Consider the following 25,579-nt stretch of genomic DNA (forward strand, 5'->3'; position numbering starts at 1 on the left):
GGCCACCATCCAGAGCCCTTTCCCTTCAAACACACTGGAAATACTGCATACACCATTCTTTGGTGCATATGGATCCCCCTTCACGAGTAAAGCGGTGCGTAGCAGGACATACCTCCTGAATGTTGGGTCAGGACAAAGTTCTGACTGTGCAGGACAGTACCAAAATAACAGTACCTTCATACCTGTTCTTGTAGGTTTCACTACCTCTTGCAACTGGTGTCTTAAGCTCAATAACTGCTTGGCTAGATCCTGGAAGGTTGGCACCCTGTTTGGGCAGCACAGTAGCTCAGTGGTTAGCACTTCTACCTCACAGCACCGGGGTCATGCGTTCGATTCCTGACCATGGCCTTATCTGTGTGGAGTTCGTATGTTCTCCCCATGCTTGCGTAGGTTTCCTCTGAGTGCTCCGGTTTCTTCCGAGTGCTCCAGTTTCCTCCCACATTCCAATAACATACTAGTAGGTTAATTGGCTACTAGGGCTTCTATAAAATTGACCCTAGTCTCTCTCTGTCTCTCTGTGTGTGAGTATGTTAGGGAAGTTAGACTGTAAGCTCCCATGGGCAGGGATTGATGCGAGTGAGTTCTCTGTACAGCGCTGCGGAATTAGTAGCACTATATAAATAGCTGATGATGTTTTGGAAAATGTATAGGTGCTAGTCACCGTCTCTAAATCCGATCAAAGTAAAGTCTCTTTTAATAGCATTTACATGTAATAAATGGGTCTTTGTCCTAATCAGTCCCAAACTCACATTACTAGCCCCCATTAAATAGAGGCCCCAAATTGCATTAATTACCCCCACAATATCATCTCTCCCATCATTTATCTTGGCAAAATTGTGACAAAATGTACCTGTCCCCAATGCATGAAAACCATACCCCCAATTCACATAAACCCCACCGCAATACTCTCCCACCCACATCTCCATATGTTACTCTCTTTTTGCCTGAGAATCAGGACAACGGGGCTGTAGGCAATATATTAATAACCCACACCAACTTCACATTACACAAACACAACCCACATTACATAAATACCATCACATACAATTACTGCCCTGCAGACTCACACTCACTGCATTTACCTAATAACTGAGAGGGCAGCCTCCTCCTGGTCTGTCCTCTGCTCCGCTGCAAGCTCTGTGCACTTCCTGCTTACAGAGGAAGGGTGCGTGGCAAGTCCCATGCAGTGTTAGCAATCACACAACAGAGAGTTTAAGCTCCCTGTTACTGACCACTGGTCACTGACACTGCAATGTGCTTACTGCCGATGGCAGGGGAGAAGACGGGAAGATGGATAGAAGAATGTATCAGCCGCAGCACATACAATAAGGTGGCTTGGCTCAAGTGGCCATATGATGTCATTCACCTCAACACAGTGATCAGGAAATGACAGTACAGATATTGAAATGAAACTACACATTTCTGCTCTCAATGGGGCCTATTTATGAAACTAAAAAGTGTGTTCAACCTCAAAATTCTTATTTACTATCATTGCATTGCAGCAGATATCATAGATATCTGCTGCTTTGCATATCTCTTCGTTTTACTGAGCAGTTCCCATAACAGTGTATGGGCAGAGTTGGACAGTGCATGTGTGGAGGGATCACATGATTCCTCCACACACTGCTCTCTCTCTGCAACTGTATATTGCAGAGATGTTTGTGGTTTTCAGTAGGCGCATGCGCACTGGAGTCAGAAGAGGACCCCCGTGGATTGCATACTTCTTCGGAAGTGAAGAGGCAGTGGTAAGTATGTTTCCACTTCACAGGAACAGCAGTTTTTCAAAACTGCTGTTCCTGTGTTGCTTTTTTCATAAATATGAGAAATAGTTCAATCCTTATCAATGCGATAAGGATTGAAAAGTATTTTTCATTTTATGCGGTGGTTGATAAATGTGCCCCAATGTCTCACTATAAAAAAATGTATTCATATATTATTACCGACATAACAGTTAGTGGTGCACTACTGAGTTAATATTGTTTAACTGGCTGACTCAATACACTGTTCTGCCCTCTTGGGGTAAAAAAGTATTTTGAGATATTTGTCTCTGGCAGGAGATACTATTACTAGTATTAATCTAAATCATCGTTATTTGTCTGCATCTGTCTCTGCGAAAATAAGCTGCTTTATGGAACAGCTTTTGTATCGTCCCCCTGCTTTGTCTATTATATGTAATCCGGCAATCCGTACAGATAAAAGCTCAAAGGCTTCAATCTATGTAAACCCCTGACCACAGCAACAGTACATTGTGCAGTTGGACGTCTGCTGCTAGGGGCATTCAGGAAATGTGATCTCCTATTCCAGTGACTGTAAAAACCTTAGATGGCCTCTGATGCAACAAGAAAGATTAATGGTAATGGCGACTTAGGGTTGATAGCCTTGAAAGGGTTAAAAGGACAACTAGGAACTGCCTGTGCCGGTGTTGATTAATTATAAATTATTTTCCAATTTCCATTACTTCAATGCCCTAAGCCAAGTTCACTGCTCTGATCTCTTACCAAACACATGAATCAAAATCATTAGTCCTCCAAGTGCCCATGATATAGGGAGGGGAAGTCGCAGAGCTTTCTATAGCAGACAGCTGATGTATGTAAAGGTTATTCTAGGACACCACACAGATGAGTCTGAATGTCAGATATCATTCAACAGGCTATGTGCGCTCACTTCAATGTATGCGATTACATAAGTTTCTCTTCTGCATTGTTATGGAAGGGACTGAAATCAAGACATATGCCAGATAATATAGTGAATGAAAGTTACCCACATTTATAATAATGCTTCAAGAAAATTAAGTTTAGTTCATTTTGTCACACCTAAAACCTCTCTGCTAGACACATTATTCACTCAGATGAAGCATTTAGCTCTCAATGGCTGTGTGCCAAGTACCGGAAGTCCTTTTAGTGTGATGTGTTTCATATTTCATTCAGAGAGCAATGTATTGACATTGCCACTCAGCTGCAAGTTAAAAATTCCCTGTGAAATTAATTGGAGGCAGTGTTTTCATAATCAATATTTTCTCACCAGGAAGCATAAGCAAAAGATTCACGACTCTTGCAGTTATTTTAAAGTCAGAAATTGAGATCCGTCTGTAATCAAACAAGATTACTCTTTGCAGAGGAATACTGCCAAGTACTGATGACAAAAAAAACAATAAGAGAGCAGACAATAATTTTTACCGGGTATTTTCCTGGTTGCCAGTACAAATGTCTAAGACTGCCTCAATGCACCACATTTCATCATGTAATATTATGATAAGCACATGTTGTTAAGGTACAGTATGTGGTTTGATGACTTAAAAATAACTGCATTAACACTAGTTCTAGTACCAAAAAGGAAAAAAATACAAACCGCACTGGTAAGTTTAAACTAGAGATCAGAGCTGGATTAAGGTTCTGGGGGGCCTGGGGCACTTTAGACAGGGGGCCCCCTATTGTGTAATATGGTCTTCATTTTAGAAAAATAAACAGGCACTGCTGTGTGCACTACTGTTAGTTGCACGCAGCTCTGCCATCACAGCATAACAGTGTGAATTAGGACATACCTCCCAACTGTCCTTGTAGTCAGACCAAATCCTGACTAAGTGAGACAGTCACCCACATTCTGGACTGTTCCACCATATTGAGGTCAGTTGGAAGATCGTCCTGCTCTCTCCTACCTGCTCTTCTCACTTTCACCACCTGCGGCTGCTGGTGTCTTAAGCTCAGTTGCTGCTTCTGTAGATTCTGGGATGTCGGGGTCCTATTTTGAAAAAAAAAAGGTACCTGTTAATAAATAAATAGCACCCCCTTTAATAATTAGGCCTCCCTCCCTGCAACTAGCCGCAAAATTTAAGATTAAATAAAGTTAATACTATTCGAATTTAATAATAGAACTATTTCCCCCAAGCAGCCCTGACATTAAATTAATAGTGCACACATTTAATAAATAAACTTATTTCCCTCCCCACCAAACAGCCTGACAATAAATTAAATAGCATTTAAGTTTAATATAACCATTTCCCACAACTATCACCGGCATTAAATAATTCATATTTACAACTACAATTAATAAATAATAGCCCTCCTCCCCAAAATCAGTCCCATATTCAATTAATAGCCCCAAACCACCTCATCTTAAATTAACAGGACCCAATATTAAATTAAATTGCCCCACCATCACCCCACAAATAAAATAGCACTCATTAAATAATTAGCCCCCACCTGCACTCCACCATTAAATAGCCTACCTCCCACATTATATTAAGACACCCCTTCCCTTACATATATTAACATACTGCCCCAACGCACACTCACATACTATAGTTTATACACTGCCCACACACACAATATATATATATATATATATATATATATATATATATATATATATATATATATATATACATACACACACTCTACCTACACACACACAGAATATATAAATATATATATACACTGCCTACACACACACACAGAATATATAAATATACACTGCCTACACACACACACAGAATATATAAATATACACTGCCCACATACACACACAGAATATATAAATATACACTGCCTACGCACACACACACACACAGAATATATAAATATACACTGCCTACACACACACACAAAATATATAAATATACACTGCCTACACACACACACAGAATATATAAATATACACTGCCTACACACACACACAGAATATATAAATATACGCTGCCTACACACACACACACAGAATATATAAATATACACTGCCTACGCACACACACACACACAGAATATATAAATATACACTGCCTACACACACACACAGAATATATAAATATACACTGCCTACACACACACACAAAATATATAAATATACACTGCCTACGCACACACACACAGAATATATAAATATACACTGCCTACACACACACACAGAATATATAAATATACACTGCCTACGCACACACACACACACAGAATATATAAATATACACTGCCTACACACACACACAGAATATATAAATATACACTGCCTACACACACACACACACACACACACACACACACACACACACACACAGAATATATAAATATACACTGCCTACACACACAATCACAGAATATATAAATATACACTGCCTACACACACACACAGAATATATAAATATACACTGCCTACACACACACACAGAATATATAAATATACACTGCCTACACACACACACACACACACACACAGAATATATAAATATACACTGCCTACACACACACACACACACACAGAATATATAAATATACACTGCCTACACACACAATCACAGAATATATAAATATACACTGCCTACACACACACACAGAATATATAAATATACACTGCCTACACACACACACACACACACACACACAGAATATATAAATATATATATATATATATATATACACTCCCTACACACACACACACAGAATATATAAATATATATATATACACTGCCTAAACACACACACACAGGACATATAAATATATATACACTGCCTACACACACACACACAATATATAAATATACGCTGCCTACACACACACACACACACACAGAATATATATATACACTGCCTACACACACACAGAATATATAAATATATACACTGCTTACACACACACACAATATACTGTACTCATTCTCACAAACACATTCAATTCCCCCCCCAGATCTTAACTTACCTTATGCCTGACAGGCAGCACAGCTCTTCTCTGCTCCTCCTCACACTGTCATCTACACGGCAGGTACGGAAGCCCTGAATGCTCAAAAAAAAAAAGCAAAAGCATATCTGTGCTGATAGTGCCGACAGAGCACTTAAACTCGGAACCCTGTGCTGCCCCTGTATTCAGACATTTGGGGGCAGCAAACCACACCTGGTCCGGGGGGGCCCCCTGAGAGAGGGGGCCCGGGGCACTTGCACCCTGTGCCCCCCCCCCCCCCCCCCCTTAATCCGGCCCTGCTAGAGATGGTCACTGACCCCAGTGTTTTGGTTTTGGTTTTGAATCTGGATTACCTTCGGGTTTTGGTTTTGGCAAAACTGCCCTTGCGTGTTTTGGTTTTGGTTTAGTTTGGTTTTGTTTTGCAATTTTGTTTAAAAATCAATTTCTTGGGGCCGAAATTAACCTAATTTAGTGCTCCACCTGTTTCTTGGATAAGTAAGGTAATTCTAAAGCTAATAATTTAGGAAAAAAACAGTTTAATCCCTAGTAGGCCATCCTTAATTCTGCACGCAAATCTGATTGTCTTCCTCTCCATCTTAGCCTATTGGCAATGCAGCCATCGTCTTTGGGTGTATATTACACCCTACACATATAGTTAAATATATAAAGAAATGGACAAAGGCAGTTTGGTTTCTGTCTGCATCAGCCCCTCCCCCCCCCTCCACTTGTAGTAAAATAGTAAAAAAACAGCCGGTATAGACTGTACAATAAAAATAGAAATGGACAAAGGCAGTTTGGTTTCTGTCTCGATAGGCCCCCCTCCACTTGTAGAAAATAGTAAAAAATTCAGCCGCTATAGACTGTAGAATATAAAAAGAAATGGACAAAGGCAGTTTGGTATCTGTCTGCATCAGATCCCCTCTTCACTAGGAGTAAAATAGAAAACTATTCAGCCGTTATAGAATCTAGAATATAAATAGAAATTGAGAAAGGCAAATTGGTATCTGTCTGCATCATCCTCATCAACATCATCATTAGCACCCTTGTCGCCTACACAAATCTCCCCCTCATTCTCTTCTAATTCCAAAGTGGCATCCTCAATTTGTGTATCACCGGCTACACTCGGGCTGTTCAGGCACACATCAGCAGAACTGCCGAAAGGGCCCTTCTTTATGGGTACACAAACAGAATACTCACAATTAGACATACCACTGGTGGATGGACTCTCCACAGGGATTGGTCTCTGTCAGGCGCCTTCCCCGCTGATCCCCTGTCAGTCGGGGACGGACACCTTCCTTCTTTTGGCCGTAGTACTTGTTGCTAAGCAACACTCGCACTGCGGCTTCCGTTTTACTGGCCTGTCGGGTGCATGCGCCCTGTCTCGTCCCGTTGCCTAGCAACGGGACGCTATTTTCCCTGCAGGATTCCCCGCCTCTGGCTCCCCCAATCACCAGCGAACTTGCCCTATTTAAACCTGTCTCTGGCGCCATTAGGGTGCCAGAGTAACAGGTTATATACCTAGTGCTCTTGGTTCTCCTGCTCCTGATTGTGCTCCCAGCGTTCCTGCTATATTGTTGTGACCCGGCTTGGCGACTACTCCTTCTTCTGTGTGACCCATTTGTACTGTGACCTTGGCTTGTTGACTACTCTCTCGGATTCTCCCTGGTACCGTATATTCCTGATTGGCTCGACCCGGACCGTCTGACCCTTCTACACTACATCAGCAACTGGCTAGTAGGACCGCGACCTGCGTACCCTGTGCAGCGAAGTCCAAACCTCCTTGCGGGGGTCCCTGGCGAATACCTGGGGTGCGTTAGACTCCGCACCTATTAGTTTAGTAGCGCTAATACCGGTTAGTGTCCTGCTATTGTTATCGTCAAAAGGCTAACGTCCTGACAGTTTACTCTGGCCATGACAGACGGCTCTGTTGAACCCTCCGCTCGAGATCTCCTCCTCCATTTAGGGCAACGAGTGGAACAGCAAGAAGCTAACCAGGCCCAACTCCTGCACTGTATTCAAGGGGTAATGTCCCACCTGGAAACCCTGAACCTTCTCCAGGCGGCCTCTCCGGCTCCTTCTACTACTCCTAGCGTGAGTGCTGCTACCTTCAGGACTCTACGGATTCCCACTCACAGAAAATATGACGGTAACCCCAAGGGATGTCGAGGATTCCTCAATCAATGTTCCATCCAATTCGAACTTGCACCGAGAATTTCGCTTCTGAGAGGGCCAAGGTAGCCTACATTATTTCTCTTCTTACCGGACAAGCCCTGGCCTGGGCCTCCCCGCTGTGGGAACGTAATGATGTATCCCTTTCAAACTCTGCCGTATTATTCATCGAAAATTTCCAGAGAGTGTTCGATGAGCCCGGTCGGGTGTCTTCTGGTGCCGCCTCCAGTCTTCTTGCCCTCCGTCAAGGATCCCTTTCGGCTGGTCAGTATGCAGTACAATTTCGTACTTTTGCCTCTGAATTGGGGTGGAATGATGAGGCCCTGACAGCTACCTACTGGCAAGGCTTGTCAGATCCCATTAAAGATGCTCTCACCTCCCGGATCAAGCATCAAGGTGGACATCCGTCACCAGGAACGCTCATTGGAGAAAAATCAAGACCGACGCTCTATTCGCTTGGCTCCTCGCTTCCAGTCTCCGGCCCCTTCGGTAGAAGAGCCTATGCAGATTGGGCATTCTCGTCTGTCTCGGGATGAGAGGAGGCGTCGGATTAGGAACCACCTTTGCTTGTACTGCGGGGAGTCCGGTCACTTACTCTCAACTTGTCCTAAGAGGCCGGGAAACTCCACCTCCTAGGCAATAAAGGAGTTGTCCTAGGATGCAATCTCCCTACTCCCTCAAGGTGACCAACTTTTTGATGCCAGTCACCCTCAAGTATATGGATACTTCTCTGGAATGTTCCGCCTTAATGGATTCTGGATCCGCAGGGAACTTCATCTCCGCCACTCTGGTGTCCAAGCTTCAGATACCCTCTCATCTATTGTCGCAGCCTTTGGTCCTCACCGCAGTTGATGGTAACCGCGTCAGCAACGGCTCCATCACCTGTATCACATGTCCAGTTGGGTTGCAGGTAGGGGTTCTTCACCGCGAGTGGATCGAGTTCCTGGTCATTCCGCAGTCCGTTAACTCCATCATTCTGGGTTTACCCTGGCTCAGAACACATTCTCCACAGTTTGACTGGCTTCATGCCCAAGTATCCTCCTGGGGTCCTTCTTGTTACAACAAGTGTCCCTCTAAAATCCACCCACCTAACCACTTACCTTGTCTTTCTATTGCCTCTCAAAGCAAACTCCCAGAACTGTACTTAGAATTCCTGGATATTTTCTGCAAGTCTGCCGCTGAGAGTCTTTCTCCACATCGTGTGTGGGATTGTCCCATCAAACTTTTACCTGGGAAAACCATCCCTAAGGGTAGGGTCTACCCGCTCTCTCTACCTGAAACCAAAGCAATGTCCCAGTATGTCTCAGACAATCTTCAGCGAGGATTCATCAGGAAGTCTTCCTCCCCCGCAGGGGCTGGAAGCTCAGGGAGCTGCGAGCTGAAATTCAGCGAGTATTATTATTATTATTATTATTAATATTTATTTATAAGGCGCCACAAGGCGTCCGCAGCGCCGTACAGAGACAAACAAAATTACAATACAATGGGAGACAGTACAGTACAGTAAACACAGCAACTCCGTAAGCTCGATGCACAGCTAGAGAGGGCGGGGAAGGGGGAGGGAGGATCCGCAAATGACGGGGCCCAAGAAGGAGGGCATGGAAGACAGGGAGACCCCCAGGGGGGAGGAGGGAGTAAGAGTGGACGTGGGGTGGAGGACCCTCGAGGAGGAGGGCTAAGTAGCTGGAGAGCAGAGTTAGAAGTGGTGGAAACAGGAGGAGAGATGGCCCTGCTCAGAGGAGCGTACAATCTAAGGGAAGTAATTACTGTATTAACGGTAATAGTTTTAGAGCGCGAGTTTTCCGGAGGTCCGGACAAATAATTGAATACCCCCCTTTGTGTTATGTTATGGGCAACATTATTATTCTATACTTGCCATCTCTCCTGGAATGTCCGGGAGACTTCCGGACACCCGGGAGAGTATGACAGCCTATCGCATCTGCCCACTTCCTAGTGAAGTGGGCAGAATTAGATCCGAAATGCCGGAATCGTGGCAAATGACGCGATTTGCTGAGCCCTGCCCCCCGCATGCCCACCTCCCCCCGGCAGCTCCCGGACGCCGACTACAAGAAGTTGGCAAGTATGTATTATTCCTACAGTGTGCACTGCAGAATTAATAAATTCAACACACTGTAAAAAGAAATGCACCCTGTCATAATTCAGATTTCAGTGTACTTAGGTAGAGCTATGATCAGGGCTGGCATCAGAAATTGTGGAGCTCAGTAAAATTGAAACAGGCAGGTCCCCCTCTCCCACATACTTTACACACACACATAAGGACCGCCTCTGCCCACTTGTTTTACACACACACAAATATAGGGCCCCCTCTGCCCACATGCTTTACACACACACTGTCACGGTCGTCTGAATTTCTTGATCCGATTCGGGACCCTTGGGCCTAGCTGGAGCAGGACTGAAACAGAAACTAGCAGCCTGGATGATCTTTCTGCTCATGTTCTTGCTGAATGTAAAATATAGCAGGGGAATGAGCAGTCTGGTAATGCTGACAGGAACAGTGCACTTTGTAATGCAGACAGGAACAGTGCACTTTGTAATGCAGACAGGAACAGTGCACTTTGTAATGCAGAAAGAACACTGCACTTTGTAATGCAGACAGGACCACTGGAACCTGGAGCCAAGAACTATCCTCTGGAGAGAAGTGTGTTGTTCTGGCAATGAACAGATCACAGCAGTAGGTTTAAATAGGGTGTCCCAAACAACTATTGGCTGATCAGTTCATGTGATCACAGCTACTGAATCTGGTTGGTCTGGAATGATCACCTGACTGCATCCAAAATGGCCGCGCCTATGCAGCAGAACAAACAGTATGTGTTTGTTTACAAACGGAGGTGTTGAGGACGGGAATGCTGCAAACATCCAGAAGGGACCCGGGTAGTCGTGATATGACAGCGGCGGATGAGGCAAGTGCAGCTAAGATCCCGATTTGTGACACACACACACACACACACACACATACATACAAACATAGGGCCCCATCTGCCCACTGCTTTACACCATACTTGCCACCTCCCGGAAACTTGAGAGGGGGCGTGACTGGAGGGCGGTGATAAAACCTCCGCAAAACCGGAATTTAAGTCGCGGGGGCGCCCTCCCGTCCTCCAAAATGGCGTGAATCCGTTAAATGACGCGATTCTCTGTGAAATACAGACTGGCCCGAATTTTAGGAGTCTCCCAGACTTTCTGGGAGAGTTGGCAAGTATGCTTTACACACACATATAGGGCCCTCTCTGCCCACATGCTTTACAGTCACACACAGGGCGGCCATCAGGGGGGTACGGCCAGTACTACTGTGGGGGGCCCGGGCAGACCTCTCCATCTATCCGGGCTCTCTCAACTGTACAGGCCTCTCAGTCTGACTGACCGTGCTGCTCCTTCTTTCCGCGATGCTGCAGCATAGCCTCCCAGGCTCTGATAGGCTGGAAGCGCGGCGTGGTGATGTCATCAGTGCACGCCGCGCTCCCAGTGTATCAGTGACCAGGAGCTGCAGCATCGCGAGGAGAAGGTAGGTTTATTAGGTTTTCATTTTATAGAAGAGGGGATATTAACGGTGCCTGGGGGGGAGAGGGAAATTAACTGTGGGTGTGGGGACATTAACTGTGATGGGGCTGGGAGAGAGGGGGACCTTAACTGTGGAAGAGGGGGACTTTATCTGTGATTGGGGGGAGAGGGGGACATTAACTGTGATTGGGGGAGGAGAGGGGGACATCAACTGTGATTGGGGGGGAGGGGGACATTAACTGTGATGGGGGGAGAGGGGGACATTATCTGTGATTGGTGGGAGAGGGGGACATTAACTGTCATTGGGCAGACAGGGACATTAACTGTGATTGGGAGGGAGGGGGACATTAACTGTGATTGGAGGAGAGAGGGACATTAACTGTGATTGGGGAAGAAGGGGACATTAACTGTTTTTGGGGGGGAGGAAGGCATTAACTGTGGAAGAGGGGTAAATTAACTTTGTTTGGGGGGGAGAGGGGGACATTAACTGTGATTGGGGGAGTGGGACATTTACTGTGATTGGGGGGGAGGGAGACATTAACTGTGATTGGGGGGAGGGGGACATTAACTTTGATTGGGGGGAGGGGGACATTTTATCTCGGGGGAGGGGAACCTTTACTGTGATGAGGGAATGGGGGGAATGTACTGTGATGAGGGATAGGGGGCGCATGTATGGTGAAGAGGGAGGGGGGCACATGTATGGGGAGGGGAGGCCCTGCCATATTAATTGGTACTGGGCCCCACAGTTTCTGATGGCAGCCCTGCACAAATAAACATATAGGGCCCCCTCTGCCCACATGCTTTACACACATACAAACATATAGGGCCCCCTCTGCCCACATGCTTTACACACACACATATAGGGCCCCATCTGCCCACATACTTTACACACACTCACACATATAGGGCCACTTCTGCCCACATGCTTTACACACACACACATACTTGCCTTCTTTCAAATAGTGAAGTCCGGGAAATCCCGGAGAGGGGGCGTGACTAGAGGGCGGGAGGGGGCATGTGCGGTAAATTGCATCATTTTGGCCCTGCAAGAAAACCGCTGTTTTGTCGCAGGGGGCGAGGCCAAAATGATTTGGCTAGCAAATTGCGGGATGCGGGAAACTTGCCTGCTCTCCTGGGAGTCCGGGAGACCTACCCGGATTTCGGGAGTCTCCCGGACATACCGGGAGAGTTGGCAAGTATGCACACACACATATAGGGCCCCCTCTCCCCACATGCTTTGCACATATACACACACACACACACACACACACATACCCTCCCCCTCACATTACCCCCTTCTTTTTGCCTTTTTCTCCATCAGTGACAGCTCAGGAAATGAAGATCTCCAGCATGATGTACCATGTGACTGCTGCAGTCACATGACCTATGATGTCACACTCTGACTGGGTTCTAGCTACTACCTTATGGAGATGTGATGCAGATAGCCGGTCCTTGCACGGGCTGTGACATCGCATAGTACTCAATGCGGGGGCATCATTCATTCATAGAATATTGTACTACAACCTGTAGTACAATATTCTATGAATGGATGATGTGACTGTAGTGACTGTTATGCGATATAAAAGCTTGTGCAGGGACTGGCTGTCTGCATCGCATTCCCAGTAGACCACCAGCAGTAAAAAAAAAAGTGGTCTGCAGTGCGGCCGGCCCCCTGGTGAGCCTGAGCCCCATACAGTAGTACCCCGCGTATGGCAGCCCTGGCCATGATTATATGCAGGAGTTCACAACTCAGCATATTTCTTTTCCTGTGTCCTTGTGTAACTGTAGGTGAAACTCCGTAAACAGTACTACCACCTAGGTGCTTTCATTCGTAATGTGCAATCATTTTTACAAAACTGAAGTTTCATCCTTCATAGTGCTGGCTCTCTCCTATAAACACTCTCTAAAGAGTTCAGCAGAACAATAATAAGCGAGTCAACTAAGGTTCTGACTTTTTTTTTTTTTTTTTACATGTTTTGCACAACAAATATACTATTTACTAAGTTCTCCAAAAAAGGAAAAAAAAACTAAATAAAAATGAAGGGATTACATCAAAAGCGTTGGTGCTGTATTGTTACAACCACCTAATGTTTATCATCTTAAAAAAGAAATGCTTCGATTATTTTTATGCTCACCTGCACCACAACAACTATGTGCTCTCATCTCTTCTGTATTTCAGCCATTAGAAATGGGAAAATATCAGCCTATAAATCCACAGGCTACTAAATACATTTACAATTGCTACAATTTTCTCACAAGGTCACAATAAATCAGCACGTCTGTTTGAAGTACTGGGCTGAGTTTAAAGCTGACAAATTTTGGAGTTGTGATCATGTAATTGCATCTTAAGAGGAACAATGCACAATGCTTGCGTTATTCTCTTTCACACGAGTTGTACTCATCTGCAATACACTGTTAAAATGTACTCCTTAATTCTTCCTCGCTAATGTGTTATAGGATGCTTTATTAATGTAACATATTCTGCTAAGTAACATGCTTATGTGTAAAGCTAAGAGATGCATTTGCCCCGAAATAACAAAACCTGGCAAATGTCTTGTAAGCCTGCCAGTATTGTGAGGCATGTTTGAAATATACATTATGAATAAAGCTTGTATGGAAGCGGATTACTGCCCCACATACCATGCATTAAGATTAAAATACCAAACATAAAATCTTCTAGAACACAAGCTATCAAGCGAAACAGTGTGAACTTTTCTTTTTCATAATCAGTCATCCCTCAAGGCCTAGTAAATCCTAAATCCTCCCAGCAGATGAATGCACATTTTACTATCAGACAATTATTAAGTATCTATCTGTGAGGCTGCCAGCAGATTTACTGAGTGATAAACATTTCCATCCTGTAAAGATTGTTAATCAGCTCCAGAGCATGGTCTCCGTAATGAGAAGGCTGGCCATGAGCGTGGCCTGATTAATGACAAGGGGCAAGCCTGTTTTGTCTGCGACATGCAGAGCATTCTTAAATCCAGACTAAATGCTGTATTGATACCACCTACATCTGTTTATCACACAGAAAAACAAGGACTGCTGTGTTAATTGCTTCAGACTGATGCAGCAACAGTTGATCTTAGCAGAAAGGAATGTCTATAAATATATATTGAGTGCAGGTGAGCAAATTTGTGAATGCAATCTCACACTGCATTTGTGTATTGTACGTTGCTTGACTATTGCATTATCTAATTATTCTGTGCCTAATTAAAATATTTTATTTCAAAATGAAGCCGTTATAATCATAGGCTTTTTAAAATGATTGGGGGGGAAAACTCACGTTCCTCTTTACCATTTGACTGAAAACTGCCATACAAAGATATGGTTATCGGCTGAGGTAGCACAAATATTGGGGGTTATTACAAGTGAAGGATGGTCATCGATCTGAAGTAAACTAAAAGGCTGAGGTTTTTGTTCAAATCTGATATAGGCTTATGGGGTTAAGGGGACATGAAGGCATACTTACCTACTCCCGGAAACTTGAGGCTTGACTGAAGGGCGGGAGGGGGCGGGGCGCGGCCAATCGCGTCATTTTGACCCCGCCAAAATGGCGCGATTCACCGAGAATCGCCTCAAATTATACGATTCTCTGTGAATTCTGGGATGCGGGAGAAATGCCTGCTCTCACAGGAGCCTGGGAGACAGACCCAAATTTCAGGAGTCTCCTGGACTTTCCGGGAGAGTTGGCAAGTATGCATGAAGGGCTTCCTGTGTGTCACTGTGGGAGTTACCTACGATGCCTTGTTATAAATTTCATACTGGGCTGCTGATTTCACTCATTTGCCTTGGTTCGAGTTGGATAGGATAAGTAGCACTCATCTTCTCTTGACTGGCTGCTTTGTTTGTTCAGGCTTTCAGGCTTCTTCTTTTCCTGCTATTTCTCTCTGCCTTTTTCTCATGATGCTTTTTTTTCTACTTTTGGTTTAATTTTCTCTTTTCCCCTCTACTTTTTATACATGCACCTGCTCCTGCTACCTCACCCTTGGCCTTCTGCAGGGGCTGGCTGGCAGACTTCAGCCAGGGGTACAAGCACACAGCTCTGGCTCATAAGAAGCGACCTATCCTTAAAGGGTTGTTTTTGCTAGAATATATATATTTATCAATATAAAAGAGGTTATTTTAGTATTTCTTTATCCACCGGTACTTTTATTATTATAAATGTAAATCTTAAATAATGAAAATAAATAATGCAACAAAAGACAAACCTGCCTTTATATTGCATTTTATTGTATATGTCCCTTTCCCTTTTTACATACCTGTCTGATTATAATGGATTATAATCTGACACCCTGGGAACATCGATACTGTGGTGATCGCACTCACACATACAGTCAATTGTTGCTACAGGGCTCCTGTAGTCTAGGGGAGGAGCCCTGTAGCACTGTCATTAGAGAAACGCAGTGAAGGCAGCCTATGCAGTTTGCGCATAGGTAGCCATCACATACTGGATTCGGCCATGTCATCCATTGATAGAATAAACAGCTGGTAGTACAATAGTCTATCAATGGATGACATGGCCATATCGAGTAGTATGCAATGCTGCTGACTATGTGCGGAATGCATAGGCTCCTGCACTGCGTTTGTCACTGGACCACCTGGTTCCCTCCCCCCACAACGTACCTTTGTGGCAGTAGATACTGCCTCTCAGCGGTTACACATTGCGGGTGTCTTCTGCCTGCTGGTCTTATCCTCCATTGCTGCTTGGCTGGATCCTGGAATGTAGGGGTCCTGTTTGGATAAGAGATAGTTATTATTTACCTCCTGAAAAGTTGAGCAATGAGTGAAGAAGCTAGGCCTCCCTCCCCACAACCAGATGGATATTAAATCAGTAGCTTTTTCTGTTTCATAATCAAGCCTACTTCCACCCAATCAGCTCCAGAATTTAATTAACAGCATTTAAGTGTAATGTCTATTTTCCTCCATATAGCCCGACATCAAATTAATAGCACCCATGTTTAATAATTAGGCCTCCTGCTCCCAAACCAATCCCCTATAATAAATTAATAACATTTAATAGCATGCCTATTTCATAAACAAACTTAACCCCCCATCAGCCCAGACACTAAATGAATAACATCTACATTTAACAAACAGATCGATTTCACTTCTCACCAGACCCGACATTAAATAATTAACATTCCCATGTAATAAAAATGGGAAAGTGTCACTCACCGGACCTCTGGTTCCTCTAAGCCAAGCTCCAGTTCACTCACTGCTCTGCCGGCGCCCATGCAGCGTTGCGGCCGTCCAGCATCTTAGGTAGGCTTCTGCACATGTGCAGACCGGAGGACTGTTTAAGACCTTTTCTCTCTTCTCATTGGTCCACTAATTGCCTCTCCCTATTAAAGGCACCTTCGACCTACTTCCCTTGCCTGTTCTGGGTCCTCACTCTGCCGAGGCAACCAAGGGGTTCTCACCTCCAGGATCGTGTTACCTGTCTGCCGCAGTACGTATCCACGTTACCTGCTATTGTACCTGCCGTCTGGATAACCTTATCTCCACATCAAGTGGTAATACTTATCAGCCACAGTACATCTCAGCGTTCCTTGTTACCGCACTTGTCGTCTGGTAATCTCATCTCCACACCAGTGGTAATACTTGTCAGCCGCAGTACATCTCCACGCTACCAGCTACAGTATTTGCCATCTGGATAACCTTATCTCCACATCAGTGGTAATACCTACCAGCCGCAATATATCTCCAGCATTACCTGCTACCGCACCTGTCATCTGATGATCTCATCTCCACACCAGTGGTAATACTTGTCAGCCGCAGTTAATCTCCACACTACCAGCTACTGTATTTGCCATCTTGATAACCTTATCTCCACATCAGTGGTAATACCTACCAGCCGCAATATATCTCCAGCGTTACCTGCTACCGCACCTGTCGTCTGATGATCTCATCTCCACGCCAGTGGTAATACTTGTCAGCCGCAGTACATCTACATGCTACCTACTACTGTACTTGCCGTCTAGATAACCTTATCTCCACATCAGGGATTTACCTACCAGCCGTAGTACACCTCCAGAGTTATCTGCTACCGCACCTGTCATCTGACGTGATATCATCTCCGCGACAGTGGTAATACCTTACATCCACAGAGCATCCTCGTTATTGTTCTCATCATCTGCTGACCGCAGAACAGTCTCACATCTCCAGTGACATTACCTATAGCTTCAGAGCTTCTCCTATGACCTAGCCTGTGCTAGCATCTGACCACCTTTCTGTTTAGCTGAACAGTGGAAGCCGCTAAACCCATACTCCCTTGTGGGAGTTCCTGGAGAAGACCAGCCACTGTGTTAGACTCCGCGCCTCTGGTGGGTAAAGTCAACTACTGGCAGATTCTGGGTCGAGACTCCTAGTGACCATGACAGAAAGGTAAATATGAGCCTGGGCGCATAGGGAAAGGGGCTACACACATAAGGAACCATGAACCGCCTGTGAGTATTCTTAATAGCTAGAAATAAGGCTCCTATGACCTTAAATTGTGGATTCAGATAAAAGGAGCAAACCTTTATGAGAATGCTTGTGCAATCCTTCTTTCACATGCAGACCGAGATCCTGCTGGGACATATATAATATATATCTTATTTTCTCCTTATGTATAGCAAGAGTGCTAATTTAATAGGTTAGCTCAAAAATGTAAATAAAGTTTCAGACTTAATGCAACACCAAAATGTCCATAACATAGAATCCCAGTTTGGGTACATGCATGAATGTCTATCTTATACTACATAAGAAAAATATAGGTGCTAACTTAGTTTGTTTCCCCAAATATCTATATTGCGTTTCAGACTTGATGCAACACAAATGTCCACAAGACAAAATCCCAGTTCAGATAGTCTTCTTTAAAAACTTTCAACAGTATGCTTAGTTTCACGTGTCCTCCTTCTCCCTCAGTAGCCATCAGTCCGGACGGATTGATACAAGAGAGGGGATAAAAAGAAAAAGAGCTCATAGTGCAATATAGCTTTTACCTGGTTTATTGATAAAAGATAATAAGATTCACTCACATTTGGTTGATAATAAAAAAGCCTTAAAAGGTTTCTTTATGTCTAACTCTCCGGCACGTATTGTGTCCTCAGTGCGCTTTGAGCGCTAGTGCGGTGCGGTGATCCGGCCGCGGCTCAGTTGAAACAACAAGGAGAAACCCGTAAAGTCAAAGGGTGTGGTAAGATGGATGGCTTACTCTGATTTGTTCCAACGTGTTTCGTCACATGTAGTGACTTCATCAGGGTGTGTTGTATCATTAGAGGGTGCGCCCTTTATATACTGACTTTGACCAATAAACTTTCAGCATAAAAAATTGGCTTCTTCGAATTATCCCACAAACATGGGTTACGTTACAAATAAATTTTATCATTATCCCTTGTAGCACTACAATTGATCTTTATATAAAATACATAACCACAGGGCAAATATCAAGGTTGGACTGTAGAAACCTTTGTTTTTACACATGCCTTTATTTATACACCTACTTCCACATATATTGTAAACTCTCATTCCCCTTCCTATTTCCCCACCAGCCCCACAATCAAATTATGGGTTACAACTTTCCTCACATTTAATAGAAATTATTGCAAATTAATTTTTTACTGATTTCTTTTTTATATTACTTATGTTTTTATAGTATGTATCATACTATAAAATATCCCCCTTCTCTCAACCCTCCTGCTCCCTGAAATCTCCAGCCTCCCTTCTCATCAGTATAATCCTTCTCAACAGTCCTCTCGTATCATCAGTCCCCTTTTCTGAACAGCCCCATCTAGTCTCCAGCTCCCCCTTCTCAACAGCCCCCTCTAGTCTCCAGCACCTCCTTCTCATCAGTCCCCCCTTCTCAACAGCCCCCTCTAGTCTCCAGCCCCTCCCCTTCTCATCAGCCCCCCATCCCCTTCTCACCATCTACAATTTAATCAGTGGATGGCAATAAAGACAAGTAGATATAGTCACCAGTCACATGAATTCCTTACAAGCTATCCGTCTAAGCACTTGGGTGACATGTATGTCACTGAATATAGCGATATCATCTAAATATGCCTGAGCGAATTGCTGCCACACATCTAGCAAATCAGCTACTGCCCACGGTAACGTGGTTGGGGCGTTTTTCATACCAAAGGTCATTAATTTGAAGTCAAATTGACCAAACGGTGTAATGAACGCATATTGCTCCTGTGCCTTCTTGGTGAGGGAAATTTGTCAGCACCCATTGCTAAGATCCAAAGTGGTCACATAGCGAGCAGCTCCCAGCTGGTCCAAGAGATCATCTACATTAGGCATGGGGAGTACTTCAGTCCCTGTCACCTTGTTTAACCAGCTATAGTCCATGCAAATGTGGGTGGTACCGTCCTTTTCGAACACTAAGACTACCCCAGTGGCCCAAAAGTTGCGGGTTTAAACAATAACACACATGGCTAACAAGTTATTTAGCGCCGATCGTGTCATGGTGAGCACCTCCAGGGGTACTCGATATGCAGACTGCCGTAGTGGTCGTACATTTCCGGTATCAACATGGGAAGAGACCAAATGAGTGCAACCAGGTTTTCTGATAAATTGCAGTTGACTAGCTTCCAATACGTCTTTCATCTGGGTGGTTTGTAATTTCTGCTACTTTTCCCCTAAAAGTAGGACATCCACCCCCATGTATTTTGGAGCCTTTGCTACAGACATACGCTTTTAGTCAGTTAATGTGGTAATTGATAGTGTGATTACCCACTGCATCTAACACCACCACATAATCTACCTCCCCTAGTCTCTGGACTACTGTAAACGAAAGCCCAGGTAGCTTGTAGTTTATGTTTACTAGTGGGCACCATCCCCATAACCTGTTGTCCTACAGTTAATTTGCAGTATCTGTCATACTATTGTTCCAAGTTGACTCTAGTGAGGCTCATGAGCCTCTTAATTTTGTCCCGTAACTTGGCTACATATTTAAGAATCGGTACTTGGGGCTCTTGGCATGCCCCCTCCCATCTCCCGAATTAAGTCTAGGGGCTAGATTTACTAACAGGCGTGTTTGTAAACCCGCCGACTTTCGGCGGGTTTGGCGGCGGTTTAGCCATCGCCGGATTTACTAAGGCTAAACCCGCCGTCCAAACGGCCAGAAATTATGTTTTCAAATCCGCCTCTGTATAAAGCACCATGACGGTTTCAACAAAGTTCAACATACAAACAGCCGGATTTACTATTAGGGGGTTTATAAAGCCGCCGGAAAACCGCCATTCAAAAGACCAAAATGAAAGCGCTGCTTGTGAGTGACGAGATTGCTCAAACAGTGTGCTGTTTGAGATATTTTGCCAGTGTGAACAATTTTTTTGTTTTTTTTTTGCTTTTTGCAAAGTTGTGTTTTTGGCCTTATTTTAAAAGGTGTAATGTGTAAAAATAATCCATATTTTTTGTTTTTTTCTGAGGAAAGGGTAGTGAGTTCTGCTCATGTGCAACTTTTAATAATCAGTGTTAAGTGTCAGACAGATGGCAATGCGTAAGTACCAATAGTGCTGATTGTTTTTTACATAAAGGGCTCACTGTGTATGTTCCCACAAACTTCACATCAACCTTAAACTTTAAACATTGCATGCAAATAAAGACGCGTAGACCTGTATAAGTTATTAAAAAATGGCAGGAATTTTATTGTAAGGATTCTATATTAACTAAAACCTATGGTGGCGGAGAAAGAGCACTGCATAACAGCTCACGAGCTGATAACACAAGATCACTTAGTGGACTGGCGCAAACCGCCGTGAGTCCTCAAATCACGGGGAACAAATCCCTACATACTTAGCGCTGAGTTGACGTCAGAGTGACTGCCCCTTACAACTCACACTGCCCTCCCTCACCGAGCCGAACTGGGACCCTCCTCACCGAAGGACCAAAAGGAGTTACTGATGCTTCAAAGGGGGCAGTGACCTACGACCAACTACCCGTGCGCCCATTAATCAGCCGCTGAACGCAGTGCCTTCCTACCCCACTTTAAAAAACCCCACTAAAATTGAGGGATGGGAGGGTGGGATCTCGTGCTGCAAGTGAACCCAAGCAGGAAGTGCAGCCTGCTATATTCTATCAAGGTCCCTCCCAGGTGAGCAACCATTGGCTGGAACCCACCCCATGATAAACTACACCAGGTAATTACTCAGCTTGTTACAAACCCTGTCGCCCTTTAAGTGCGTTTGTCCTAAAAGCCTCACTTGTCATTCTGTATAATACTGTTTTACAGGCAGGACAGACACATTTTTGGTGTTTAACTTAAACAACATTTATTGTGGTACAGAAGTTCAAGTATAGTTGAATTTTGCATCCCCAACAATGTACACTCCCAAAATCTGATGTGTGCAGGATACACGTAACAGAAGTGTAACAGACTGTAAATAGTGCAACATTTGTCTGAACTTATAAAACAAGAAATTTTGAAAAATATATACAAATGAATTTACATGTTCATGGTTACAACCACAAACATTACCCTATCTGCGCCTTTTGGCAGGTACATCAGAGGGTCGGGTGACACTCTCTCCTCTTCTTCGGCCCCCCCTTGTGCGAGCACCTCTCCTTGGCGGAGTACTTTGCACGGAGCGTCCTGGTGTACTAGCCAAACTGGTTTCAGTAGAGGACACTGGCAAAGGTAACCGTACCGTTATGTCCTTGCGAATTTGGGCAGCCATCCGATTCACATTGGCATTGACCTCCTTTACTGTGGTGTGCAAGGCCTCCACAGCACCAGTCATTTGAATCATGCTGAGATTCGATTGCTCAATAGCTGCAGCTATACGATTTAATGCCGAAGGCATGAGGCTAGTACTGCGGTAGGAACGCCTCAAATGTCCAACAATATGCGACAAGTGTCTCGTTTGACTGTCCATAAACTGAGACTGGTGTACCTGGAAATTAGCAATAGATTGGGCCATTTCTCGCCCTGTATCCATCTGAGGAGCTGCAGCTTGTTGCTCAGATGACTGTTCCGCAGGGGCAGTTGCTTGTTCCTGGCGCATAGACACGGGGACATCTACCATCTCTAAAGTGATGACTGTGTCTCCCTGTGTGTCGTCAGTAGGTGACATCTGCGCAGACTGGCGCTGGCCTTGCAGAGATGCTGAGGTTCCTGTGGTGAAATAACCAAGGTAAGTATATAGGAACTAACATGTTTGTAAATAGCATTCTGGACACTGTACCAAAAAAAATAACCTTTAACAACTAAAGAATGGTTAACAATGTCTACCTTCAAGATTAGTTGTTCTCTGCGACCTGATGAAGGATGCTACTCATATGTTTTAGGAGTAAAGTCTCATTTTGCCTATGCGTTACAGTGATGGGATCTAAATGTAAATAATTTTTAATGCAAACATTGAGGGTGTTTGTAGCAAAATGCTGCAAGACCGTGCTTTGGGCTAAGCGAATACTATTTTAGGTCTCCCTCTGTGTAGTACATGATGGGGGATATAGACTAAACTGCGTGTTTGAAAATGTGGAGATGTTGCCTATAGCAAACAATCAGATTTTAGCTGACATTTTGAAGAATGCAATAAATAAATTATTTTTGAAATCTGATAGGTTGCTATAGGCAACATCTCCAGGTTTCCAAACCCTCAGTTTAGTAAATCTAGCCCTATGTTCTCATTGCAAACCATATAAAAATCACTAAATATAACACGGTCACCAACATTTGCACACAAAAACATCCAAGTCCATTATTTCTCCCTCAAACAGAGAACACGCACCTGCTTGCTCTTCAGAGCCAGAATCTCTTGCTGAAGGTGGAGGTGTAGACCTCAGACTGGGAGTAAACTGGCGTCCTGGCGAATCTGGATGTATTAGAAAAAGCATACAATGTATTTGCAGCAAAAGACAATTTAAAAATATACAGTTTATTTCAAAAATTTATTTGCAAATAAAAACACAGGTTTGAATAAAAAAAAAAAAAAAACCTTTACAAACTAATAGAGTAAAAAATACACTTGAAAAATAAAAAAAACACTTTTAAAAAGAAAAAATCATTTTAAATACTGTTAGGGTAAAAAAACCAAATAACTCACCAACTACTTGGCCAAAAGAGGGCGCATCCGTGTCTTGGACGTTTATCCCCTCGACAATCTCTGCCGGCATTATCTGGCGCAGCTCCTCCTCGTATGTTGTGTACTCAATACGAAGAGGGGGGCCACCACCCGTGCGCCTGGTTGCCCTCTTTTCCTGGGCCATCTTCTCTTTCAGCCTCCTTTTTATATCGGAAAACCGCTTGCGGCAGTGCGCCACTGTCCTCTTTAGTGGGCCCACCGCGTTAACCACATCGCACACTCTAGCCCACAATTGGTGGCGCCGCCTTAGCGGAGTCCAGGCTGCAAGGTTCCCCAATATAACCTCATAGCAGGGAATGATATTGTGCACCAGCACACAATTTTCATCATGGGAGAATCTGACATTTCTCCCTGATTTAGTCTTCCTGCCCTGTCCTGTCTCCTCAAACTCTTCCTCTCCCTCCTCTGCCCCCTCAACCTCCATCTCCCTCTCCTCAGCCTCTGCTCCCCTCCTCTCTCTGGACATGTTCACAAATAAATGTGAACCGCACAAAACACAGAAAGACTTACAAACACAAAGGACAAACTACACTAACTACAGACACACTCTCAACACAGTCACACACAAGTAACACAGACAAAGGACAAGTCAAATACAAAAAATACAAGACAGAAAATAAATGAGAAAATAAATGTACAAAACAGAAAAATACCACAGGACTACTCACACTTCAATCAGATATCGCTCCACCAAACTCCAACTCTCACCAACTATCACAAAGCACAATCCTCCAAACTCCTCTCACAAAACTCCTCAAAACCCTATAAAAAAAAAAGTGTCAGGCCAGTGGTTTATATAAGGCTTGTGATGTCAAATCTCCTGACTTTGAAAATAGCCAATAGTAGCAGGCCATGAGACAGGTGTATTTTTCAAAAAAAACGCCTTCACACGAAAGCGCCGTCATTTAAAGCAAAAGCGCCATGTTCTATTCAAAGCCGCCGGCGGCTTTGAGCATTACATCCCGCCGTGACATCGCCAGCGGCTTCAAATTGAACATGAAATGCGCGCATTAGTAAATCCGGCTGTTTGCAATGCAAACCCGCCGGAAAACCGCCGCGCCGCCATGCATCACGCCTGATAGTAAATCTAGCCCTAGGGCTCCTTGTACGCTGTGACCATATAACAAATAAAATGGGGGAAAAATGGTGGAAGCTTGCAGCACTTCGTGAAAAGCGAATAGTAATTGCTGCAAAGCCTTCTCCCAATCTCCCCACTCTGAGTGAACATATGCTTTTAGCAATTTTTTCAGGGTACCATTGAACCTCTCACATAATCCATTTGTCTATGTGCTGTATGGTGTGATACACATTGGTTTTACTCCAAATGTTTCCTACATGGTTTGTATGAGCTTGTCCAGGAATGGTGTTCTCTGATCACTGACAACACTTCCTGCGGGAATTCTACCTGGCTGAAAATGTCTATCAGGGCCTGAACAATATGTTCTGTGTTCGGTGAAAATTAGAACCATTGCTTCGGGATAACAGGTTGCATACTCGACTATGGTTAGAATTAATAATTACCTGGTATGGCTAGGAGACCCACAATGTCCATGGCTACTCTCCAAAAAGGCTCCCCGATTTATAGGCATAGACATTAACAGGGCTTTGCTAGGGACTCCACCAAGTCTCTAACATACTTTGAGTTTGGATATTTGAGCACATCCTGAGACAAGCCTGACCAGTAAAAGCTGATAATAACCGGGTCTGGTTTTTCATAATCCCCAGTTGCCCAGATACTGTGATGTCATGTGCTAGCACTAGTAATTGGGAGCTGTATGTTTGGGGCACCACTAACTGCTTGTGAGATTCACCTATGGTTGCTGCCTCAGCTATCCAGTTCAACAAATCATTCTTCAAAACTACCTGAGCCTGCTGTTCTTCACTAAGGGGTTGGTCAATTTGGCTGCGTACACTCCCTAAGGAAGGGATGTCTGTGGTTCATGTATAAATCCTCTCTGTTTCACACCCCCCCCCCCCCACCAAGTCCCCTTGTGTCAGTTGGGTTCAAATCAGACCTACTTACTAGCGACGATTCAAGGGCTGTGATGGATGACACATCCAAGACTTTCCGGTGCCCGTCTGGAGATCTGGCTGGGTTTTAACAGGCCAAATCTAGTTTGACTGCGAGTCACATCATTCACAAAATGGCTTATTGA

The 25,579-nt window shown here is 44.2% G+C and overlaps 1 protein-coding gene across 2 annotated transcripts in view; it reads left to right on the plus strand.

Annotated features, from left to right (window-relative positions):
* TMEM132D (transmembrane protein 132D) overlaps window positions 1–25,579 on the plus strand; it is a 779,572-nt gene that overhangs the window by 710,666 nt on the left and 43,327 nt on the right. The window contains exon 1 of one of the 2 annotated variants that reach the window (XM_075176781.1): window positions 14,423–14,477. The exons of the other annotated variant lie outside the window; for it this stretch is intronic. The gene's annotated coding sequence lies outside the window, so the exon portion shown is untranslated. Of the gene's footprint in view, window positions 1–14,422; window positions 14,478–25,579 lie in introns of those variants that run through there. 2 annotated transcript variants of the gene reach the window in all.

The sequence above is a fragment of the Mixophyes fleayi genome, chromosome 1, assembly GCF_038048845.1.
Source record: "Mixophyes fleayi isolate aMixFle1 chromosome 1, aMixFle1.hap1, whole genome shotgun sequence".
Lineage (NCBI taxonomy): Eukaryota > Metazoa > Chordata > Amphibia > Anura > Limnodynastidae > Mixophyes > Mixophyes fleayi.